The sequence below is a fragment of the Taudactylus pleione genome, unplaced genomic scaffold, assembly GCF_031769625.1.
Source record: "Taudactylus pleione unplaced genomic scaffold, aTauple2 ptg000217l, whole genome shotgun sequence".
Classification (NCBI taxonomy): domain Eukaryota; kingdom Metazoa; phylum Chordata; class Amphibia; order Anura; family Myobatrachidae; genus Taudactylus; species Taudactylus pleione.
The window spans coordinates 1,952,541-1,962,479 of record NW_028284619.1 but is presented as its reverse complement, the minus strand read 5'-3'; positions in this window follow the sequence as shown (position 1 = coordinate 1,962,479).

Sequence of the window (9,939 nt, the reverse complement as noted above, 5' to 3'; positions counted from 1 at the left end):
TCTTTCCAAAGGGGGCGAGCTGTCGATGTTGATTGACAGCTCGCCCCGTTTGGAAGGCGGGCCGGGGGGGTGGCAGCCCAAACGGAGGCGTTCCCATGGGAACACCTACCGTTTGGGGGAGGCCCCACTGACATCACTAGTGATGTCAGTGGAGAGCTTCCGGCTCTGACAGAGCCAGAAGCTCTCCGGGGCTTACGACAAGTGAGACCCTACCCTAGGGTCTCGACGTAAGCCCTGACCATCGCGACCATCATCCTAGCGGTCGTTAGAGCTGTGGGTGTAAACCCACAGCCTAACGACTGAAACAGAGGCGGCCGGTCAGGATGCAAGCGGCCGCCCAGTTTCTGAGCGACCGCTTGCATTCTCCGACCGCCTCTGAATGAGGGCCAAAGTCTCAACCAATTAGCTCTTAACTGCCATGTCACAGGCTGTTTGACAATCGACAGTTAGGAGCTGATTGATTGGGACTTTATCTTCGTTGACAATATCTCCATCCAAGGCTTATTAAATAGACCCCATAGTACTCTATGAATAACTATTCTTGCTGCAGAAGGGATCAAGAACTGTATAATATCTACTGTATACTATCTACCTCATTTGAGGATCACAATCTGTGTCACTAATGTTTGTTTGAGTGGTTATTTACTATCAGTGTCATTTTGACACAAGAATATCTATTTTTCCATTCACTTCAACAAGTGATTCAAATAACAACACTATTCTGGGCTGTTTTCTACTTCTGTCACATACTGAAGAATACATATTGACACGTTTATAGGAGATAATATACAGTATGTAGCATTTATATCACTCTTATTACTGTAATACTGAAATATTATAGCCTTTGCCTCACTAATATTGTAAACAAGTAGTCAATACAGCAATTTGTTTTCTGTTAGTTATAATAATGCTCACTAGCATCTTTCAAGTCAGCAAATCTGGTCAGATATAGCATACATTTATGATATACATGCAAATTGTCTCCAAGCACTGAATTTTATCTCACTGATATGGAGATTTAATGAGCGAATATTTTCACCCAGCTTAAATTAAGAACAAAACATTTTTCTAACCATTTATTTTTGTACTAAATTCTTACTCATTCTGTAGGTATTATTTGTGTTTCATTTTTCCACGTATTTTTTTAAACAATACTCATTAAATATGTACTGTATTTTTCAACTTTCTCATACAAGTCATTTTTTTTTATTAATACTAAGTTGTGCCGCCACTAAGAGTTCTTCCTGTCTTTGTTGCAATTCTTCTTTGTTTTTGCAACTATTTTTTTTCTGAGTATGCATTGTTATTATTATTGTTACATGTTATTTACAGGGTGCCACAAGTGGTCCGTAGCATAGTACAGGGTACACAGAACATTACATTGCAATACAGTAACCAAAATATAAACAGAGCACAAGTAACAATTAGCAACACAATTCTTAATACACAATACAGCTGGGAAGCCGAAGGCTAGAGAAGAGGGCTGTAAGACATAAGGACCCTGCTCCTAGGAGCTTACAATCTATAAGCATATGTAGTGTTGTCAACCCAGGGGAGCACCAACAACCTGAGTTGTTTTATAAAACTATTTTAGTTTTATATTTTTGGCTTATAAGTTAGTTTTCTATTTGATTTGCTTAGATTCACTTTCCTTCTTGACTGTAACAATAATTGTTGTCCTGTGCCGGATATCTCTGTTTTCCTTGTCAGCAGTATTGGAGCCAACATCTGTAATGCCTATGGCATGCCGCTAGGCATCGAAGAAACTGCGTTAGCCACATACTCATACATGGACCCTGCAGATTTGGGGATTGTTGCCCCCTCAAAAACAATGTTACTTGCAGAGGCAGCAACTACTAAGAGGAATAACCTTCTCCAAAGCCAAATGCTGCCAAAACTATCTACCCTAAAGCAGGCTGCACAGCACTTGGCAACAGCACCTGGCAGAAACAGAATCTGGCAACCCTGAGGCTCCTGCACAGCTACAAGCACCTACTGACCAAATGGTGGAGTTGCTGCAAACAAAATGTCCCCTACACGTCTGCTGACGACGTCTCTGCGAATGTGAAAATCCCTTCTTAATCGAAATCTGGACTGTCCATATTAAAAATTATTAAAAACTTTTATGTGTTTTTTTTACACCTTTTGTTATATTTTCTTGCTTTGAGGGAGAGACTTATCGCTCTATTTCTCTCCTTCTGGTTCTGTCTTTTTGGTCCACATATATCAGAATGCGGTGATCAGGATGATTAATCTCCAGTTGAAAAGCTATTAAAAAAATAGAGGTTTGTCTCTGGGGATATGTGCATACATGACCCACGGAACTAAAAACATACATGTGCTTTTAGTTTTATTACATATATGAAAACATTGTCAAATTCTTTCAAAAATAGCAGTAACAAAACATCGGCATTCCTTGTCAATAGGCATCCCCATGCAAAAGCATTGGGAGTATCCCTATGTTATATTAGACAAAGCAGAAATAATGAAGTGTCAAGAAAAACGCCAGTGCTTCACACCAATAGAGCCTTTCTTTACTCTTTTTGGGGTCTATTCATTATCACTTAATGTTTACAGATGAAAATTTGTACCTGCTTTTGTAGAAATTAAGTATTGGGACCATTCATCAAAAAGGAAATGCAGGAGATATCAAAGATATCTCCTGCTTACCTTTCTCTCCCGATCTGGCCCGCTCTCCCCATACACTAGTATCACAGATATCTCCTGCTTACCTTTCTCTTGCGATGTGGCCCGCTCTCCCCATACACTAGTATCACATATATCTCCTGCTTACCTTTCTCTCGCGATGTGTCCCGCTCACCCCATACACTAGTATCACAGATATCTCCTGCTTACCTTCCTCTCCCGATGTGGCCTGCTATCCCCATACACTAGTATCACAGATATCTCCTGCTTACCTTTCTCTTCCGATGTGGCCCGCTCTCCCCATACACTAGTATCACAGATATCTCCTGCTTACCTTTCTCTCCCGATGTGGCCCGCTCTCCCCATACACTAGTATCACAGATATCTCCTGCTTACCTTTCTCTCCCGATGTGGCCCGCTCTACCCATACACTACTTTGTGGATAGGAATTCATCAAGCTCTGAAAATACAATATTTTCGGAGCTTGACTGCGGGAGCATTCGCTATCTTTAGATGGAGTTTGCTCCCGCTCGCAGCGTACACCCCACTCCTTCCTTATGGGAAGGAATCCCGGTTTGCGAAGAGGGATCCTCTCAGATCCCACTGCCCCTGTCTGGCTCCTTCTGCCAGACGCCAAGGCTTTTGTGCGCCTATGTGAACAATAGGTCACGCAGGCGCACTAGTTTCACTGCTCCGATAGGAGCAGTGAAATATTCAAAGAGACAGCTAAATTGCAAATCAGCTGTCTCCACGCCGGAGCAATGATGAATTGCTCCGGCGCTTGCCGCAAGTTGAAATGTTAATTATTGGGGTCCGTTCAGACCCCGATAATTAACATAATGAATATGGCCCTATGTTGCTTTCATTTTTGCACACTTTACATCTGCTCTTTTTAATGTATTTCTATTTTCTCATTCCTTATTTTTACCCCTTTCTCACTCCTTTTTTGTCTTCTCAAACCTTTTGTTCTCCTCTTCCTCACTCCTTTTCTCCTTACTTCTCTCTCCTCTAACTCTTTTCTCAATCATTCCCTCTATCCTCTTTTTACTCATTATCTCTCCTTTTCTCGCTCCTTCTCTATCTCCTCATCTCGTTTCTTCTCTCTCCTCGCACCTTCTCTCTCTGCTCTTCTCACTCTTTTTCTCACTACTCTTTCCAAACCTCTTCTTACCCCTCTTCTCTCTCATCTTCTTCTCACTTCTCTTTTCACTCCACGTCTCACTCTTCTTTTTCCTTTTCACTTTTTTCTTCATGTCACTCTTTTCTTCCCTTATATTATTTTTCTCACTTTTTTTGCTCTTTCCTTTACACACTTTCTCTTTCCTTCTTTTCTATGTTCCTTCTTCCTCCTATCTTTTGTTTCTCTCTCACTCTGTGCAAATCTGCTGCCCCAGCAGCTGTTAATGTGTCTGAGCTTTTAGTGTTGCACATTTTGCTGAGTGAAACTGGATACCTTATGATGCAGAATGGAAACAATAAGGAGAAATTCTATGTGGAGCAAACACGATCGTGTCAATTCCGTGTGGAATACTTAAGGCCAAATTCTGCCGGAGAATTGTGTGATATTCCGCAGCCAGTTTAGAAATGAGAAAATTCCACAAAATAATTCTTGAAATTTTTCACATTTACATTTAAAGCCACTTTTATTAGACAAGGTTTGCCAGAGAGATGTAGGAGACTTATAAAAAATGTGTACAACTAGATCAGTAATTAATAATATATTTAAATGACCATTGCTATTATTATATTTGTACTGTTTTACATTGTTACAAATATAACATGCAAAGAAAAAAATATAAAAAAGTAAAAAAACATTTTATCTTGCAGCATCCATTCCATAATGTACTTTAATGTACTAACTTCTGATTTTTAATTGCCATCTAGTTTAATAATTTAATTAGAGCAATGCTGCCCTGAATAACAGAGCGAGAGACAGTAATGGTGCATACACATGGTCAGATAAAAAAGACGATATAAACGATAACGATATAGTTTATCGTTTGATCGTTTATATCGTCCTTTTTTTTACCCCTCCAATGACCAAACGATGGTCGATGAGCGGGCATGGATAGTCGATATCAATAATTGCCCGTGCATGCAGGCCAACCTGGTCGATATCGACCAGGTTAGCCTGTTCACTATAGGGACCCGCAATCGTTACGTCGTTTGGGGGTTGGTGCATGTTGCTGGATGTTCGATATCTGATCATTGTCTGATCGTCCCATGTGTACGGGCCATAAGATTTATTTACCATTGCTATGTAACAGAATCAACTACGGTCATCATAAGAGAAATGAGAAGCAACTCTTGTGACATTAGAATGTGGAGTTCAGGATCTCTGCTGAACTTTGCACAGTTGCAGAGCAAATAGCGATGTCTGGACACAAGTGTGTACAGTATAAATCTTTAAACACTGGTCCTAGAAAGATGGCATGTCTGAAGTCCAGAACTCGGAATGATACACTGTTACGTATACTGCTATTAAAACAATATACATTAAAGAAAAACTAATACATGTAATAGTGGATTTATATAAAATTGCAAAGGATATCCTTTACTTTTTTTTCACAGTGCACTTTAGAAAATCCTATTGCAAAGCCTTGTTCGCTTTACATTCTTCATGTGAGTCGTAGTCATCCTTATTGCATTTAATTTTTTGCAAATCTATAAGAAGAGTTTTGAGTTATAGTACTAATAGATAGGCACCAATTTAGAGTTGTTTAAATTAGTAAATTAATTTTCAGGAGCACTGTGACTCCATCAATGTTTTAAATAAATACATATTATTTACTAACTATACAGCATTGCGCAAGATCATTAAGAAGTGTAATCTCATACTATTCACAGCATTGCTACATAGTTTGTAAATGAAGCGGAATGGGGCTGCGCTAAAAAATAGACTCCAAGGCCACAAAAAATGATGATGGGGTGTGTGGAGGGGGGCTGTGGAAAAGTGTGGGCTGCCCTACTCACTGTAGAATGTGGTATACACAGAGAAAAAACAGTGCTCACCCAAATGTAACTATGGAGAAATGGGGTAATATAGTGAATATTCCAGACACAAACTGATGTATAATATATACATTTATTGATGATAATAATAATAAAATGATCCTAAAAAAGGAAGAGTAAAATATATATTGTGATAATGATTAAATCTAATATAAAGCACAAAATTTGAACAAAACTGTTCATAGAATATAAGAACGCTAAAAAACACTACAATATAAAAGCAATGGTTCTGTTAGTCTTGCAAAAAAAAAACAACTAATACCGGTATACAACATAGGGGTATATTCAATTAAGAGCGAAAAGTCCTGTACTTATCGCATGCTGGACTTTTCCCCGACATCGCTGGTTTTCCATGCGGAAAAGTAAAGTATCGCGCTTGTCCCCGCTTATACCTGTATTCAATTAGAAATCGTCAACAACGGAACACGGCAAATTCAGACCTATAAATAAAGGCATTGTGAAGCGGGGGGCGGAGCCACGATGACGCGATTTAGCACGAATCGCGTCATCGGGCCTCCCCGCTGCGGCGGGTTTCTGGTTGTAGTCGGGGGGGGACAGGCGGCAGCCGGGAGGTTTGCCTGCCTTTCCGGTGGGTCAGGAGTGGCACCCGATATTCGGGAGGCTCCCGACCAAATCGGATGGGTAGGCAAGCCTGCCCCATAGATGTATACAAAAACAAGACAAACATTTAAACTTTGGAGAGACTGTTTTTCCCCAAATGGGCTGCACAATGTAGAGGAGCAGGTGTACAGGATCTCCCTGTTTGTCCCACGGTGGTCCAAAAGGTAACAAACCACATTTGAAAGTTAGAATATTGCTAGTGGTCAAAATACCAGTCACAAAGCGTTTTAGGTAAGATCAGAAAATATCTGTACTTATTGCAGGAAAGTCACAGTATTCATACAGTCAAATAAACTGCGGGTGACATGCCTGATCGGCGTTTTACTCACCCGATTAGGTTGACTGACAAAACAAACTTTCTTTCCCCCCTGGCAGACAGTCCTTCCTGTAGTTAGAGTGCAGAGCAGGGGAGGGATATGGGCGCTCACCTTTAGTCCTCGAGTGTGATTGAAGCAGCCCGTGCTGGATGTGATAAGGGAATACTGTATGCGTCCGCCGGCAGACTTTTGACAGTGTTTTCACAAGCGTGTTGGTGTCCAAGAAAAGTTCCCACAGTGTAACGCGTCTCACCCGACGTAGCTGCTGGCTTCGTCAGGCTAGGGATAAAGCCAGCTACGGCGGGTGAGACGCGTTGCACCGCTTTTCCCAGAGGCTCCACCCCTTTTCCCAGAGGCTCCACCCCCATTTTGGATGTGCGCTCTTCATGGAACCTAGAAGTTGGGAGGTATGAAATAAGCAGCAAGAATATCTCCACAGCTTCACTAGAATATGTAGTATAACCATAAGTGCCGTAACAGAGGGGGCAACTTGCCCCTGCCCCAACCTTTGAGAGAGGTGCCAGGGGTACACTGAGACTGGGAGCTGAGTAAGTCCCATGAGACACCACAGAAGCTCATAGGGGCATGTGCTGAGCTCTGATTGGTGGAGCTCCTCACATGCTTCTCTGACTCATGGAGGAGATCAGCAGCAGCCTCATTGGAGGGATGCATCAGAGCCAGGCTGCAGCTGCACCTGCTGGGTATGTGTTTGCTGTATGCTGAGGTAAAATGTAGCCCCCCCCCCCATAATGAACTGAAGCAGTGAGATAGTTACAATGTTGGATACACATACACACCTGTATGTAACATGACTGACTTATTATAGGATAAAGTTTAGGGAAAATGAGTTTGCATATTTGTTTATTTTTGACCATATTTGTCAACTGACAACCAAAATACATACTATTGTCACCTCCTATAGTATTAGAACATTTTGTTGTTGTTGGTTTTTGGTCATTATAAGGTGAAGTGTGAGCATGTCTTCCTCCTGTATCCGGTCATTATAAAGGTGAAGTGTGAGCATGTCTTCCTCCTGTATCCGGTCATTATAAGGTGAAGTGTGAGCCTGTCTTCCTCCTGTATCCGGTCATTATAAGGTGAAGTGTGAGCCTGTCTTCCTCCTGTATCCGGTCATTATAAGGTGAAGTGTGAGCATGTCTTCCTCCTGTATCCGGTCATTATAAGGTGAAGTGTGAGCATGTCTTCCTCCTGTATCCGGTCATTATAAGGTGATGTGTGAGCATGTCTTCCTCCTGTATCCGGTCATTATAAGGTGAAGTGTGAGCATGTCTTCCTCCTGTATCCGGTCATTATAAGGTGAAGTGTGAGCATGTCTTCCTCCTGTATCCGGTCATTATAAGGTGAAGTCTGAGCATGTCTTCCTCCTGTATCCGGTCATTATAAGGTGAAGTGTGAGCATGTCTTCCTCCTGTATCCGGTCATTATAAGGTGAAGTGTGAGCATGTCTTCCTCCTGTATCCGGTCATTATAAAGGTGAAGTGTGAGCATGTCTTCCTCCTGTATCCGGTCATTATAAAGGTGAAGTGTGAGCATGTCTTCCTCCTGTATCCGGTCATTATAAGGTGATGTGTGAGCATGTCTTCCTCCTGTATCCGGTCATTATAAGGTGAAGTGTGAGCATGTCTTCCTCCTGTATCCGGTCATTATAAGGTGAAGTGTGAGCATGTCTTCCTCCTGTATCCGGTCATTATAAAGGTGAAGTGTGAGCCTGTCTTCCTCCTGTATCCGGTCATTATAAGGTGAAGTGTGAGCATGTCTTCCTCCTGTATCCGGTCATTATAAGGTGAAGTGTGAGCATGTCTTCCTCCTGTATCCGGTCATTATAAGGTGAAGTGTGAACATGTCTTCCTCCTGTATCCGGTCATTATAAAGGTGAAGTGTGAGCCTGTCTTCCTCCTGTATCCGGTCATTATAAGGTGAAGTGTGAGCATGTCTTCCTCCTGTATCCGGTCATTATAAGGTGATGTGTGAGCATGTCTTCCTCCTGTATCCGGTCATTATAAGGTGAAGTGTGAGCATGTCTTCCTCCTGTATCCGGTCATTATAAGGTGAAGTGTGAGCATGTCTTCCTCCTGTATCCGGTCATTATAAGGTGAAGTGTGAGCATGTCTTCCTCCTGTATCCGGTCATTATAAGGTGAAGTGTGAGCATGTCTTCCTCCTGTATCCGGTCATTATAAAGGTGAAGTGTGAGCCTGTCTTCCTCCTGTATCCGGTCATTATAAGGTGAAGTGTGAGCATGTCTTCCTCCTGTATCCGGTCATTATAAAGGTGAAGTGTGAGCCTGTCTTCCTCCTGTATCCGGTCATTATAAGGTGATGTGTGAGCATGTCTTCCTCCTGTATCCGGTCATTATAAGGTGAAGTGTGAGCATGTCTTCCTCCTGTATCCGGTCATTATAAAGGTGAAGTGTGAGCCTGTCTTCCTCCTGTATCCGGTCATTATAAGGTGAAGTGTGAGCATGTCTTCCTCCTGTATCCGGTCATTATAAGGTGAAGTGTGAGCATGTCTTCCTCCTGTATCCGGTCATTATAAGGTGAAGTGTGAACATGTCTTCCTCCTGTATCCGGTCATTATAAAGGTGAAGTGTGAGCCTGTCTTCCTCCTGTATCCGGTCATTATAAGGTGAAGTGTGAGCATGTCTTCCTCCTGTATCCGGTCATTATAAGGTGAAGTGTGAGCATGTCTTCCTCCTGTATCCGGTCATTATAAAGGTGAAGTGTGAGCCTGTCTTCCTCCTGTATCCGGTCATTATAAGGTGAAGTGTGAGCATGTCTTCCTCCTGTATCCGGTCATTATAAGGTGAAGTGTGAGCATGTCTTCCTCCTGTATCCGGTCATTATAAAGGTGAAGTGTGAGCATGTCTTCCTCCTGTATCCGGTCATTATAAAGGTGAAGTGTGAGCATGTCTTTCTCCTGTATCCGGTCATTATAAGGTGAAGTGTGAGCATGTCTGTCTCCTGTATCCGGTCATTATAAGGTGAAGTCTGAGCATGTCTCCTCCTGTATCCGGTCATTATAAGGTGAAGTGTGAGCCTGTCTTCCTCCTGTATCCGGTCATTATAAGGTGAAGTGTGAGCATGTCTTCCTCCTGTATCCGGTCATTATAAGGTGATGTGTGAGCATGTCTTCCTCCTGTATCCGGTCATTATAAGGTGAAGTGTGAGCATGTCTTCCTCCTGTATCCGGTCATTATAAAGGTGAAGTGTGAGCCTGTCTTCCTCCTGTATCCGGTCATTATAAGGTGAAGTGTGAGCATGTCTTCCTCCTGTATCCGGTCATTATAAAGGTGAAGTGTGAGCATGTCTTCCTCCTGTATCCGG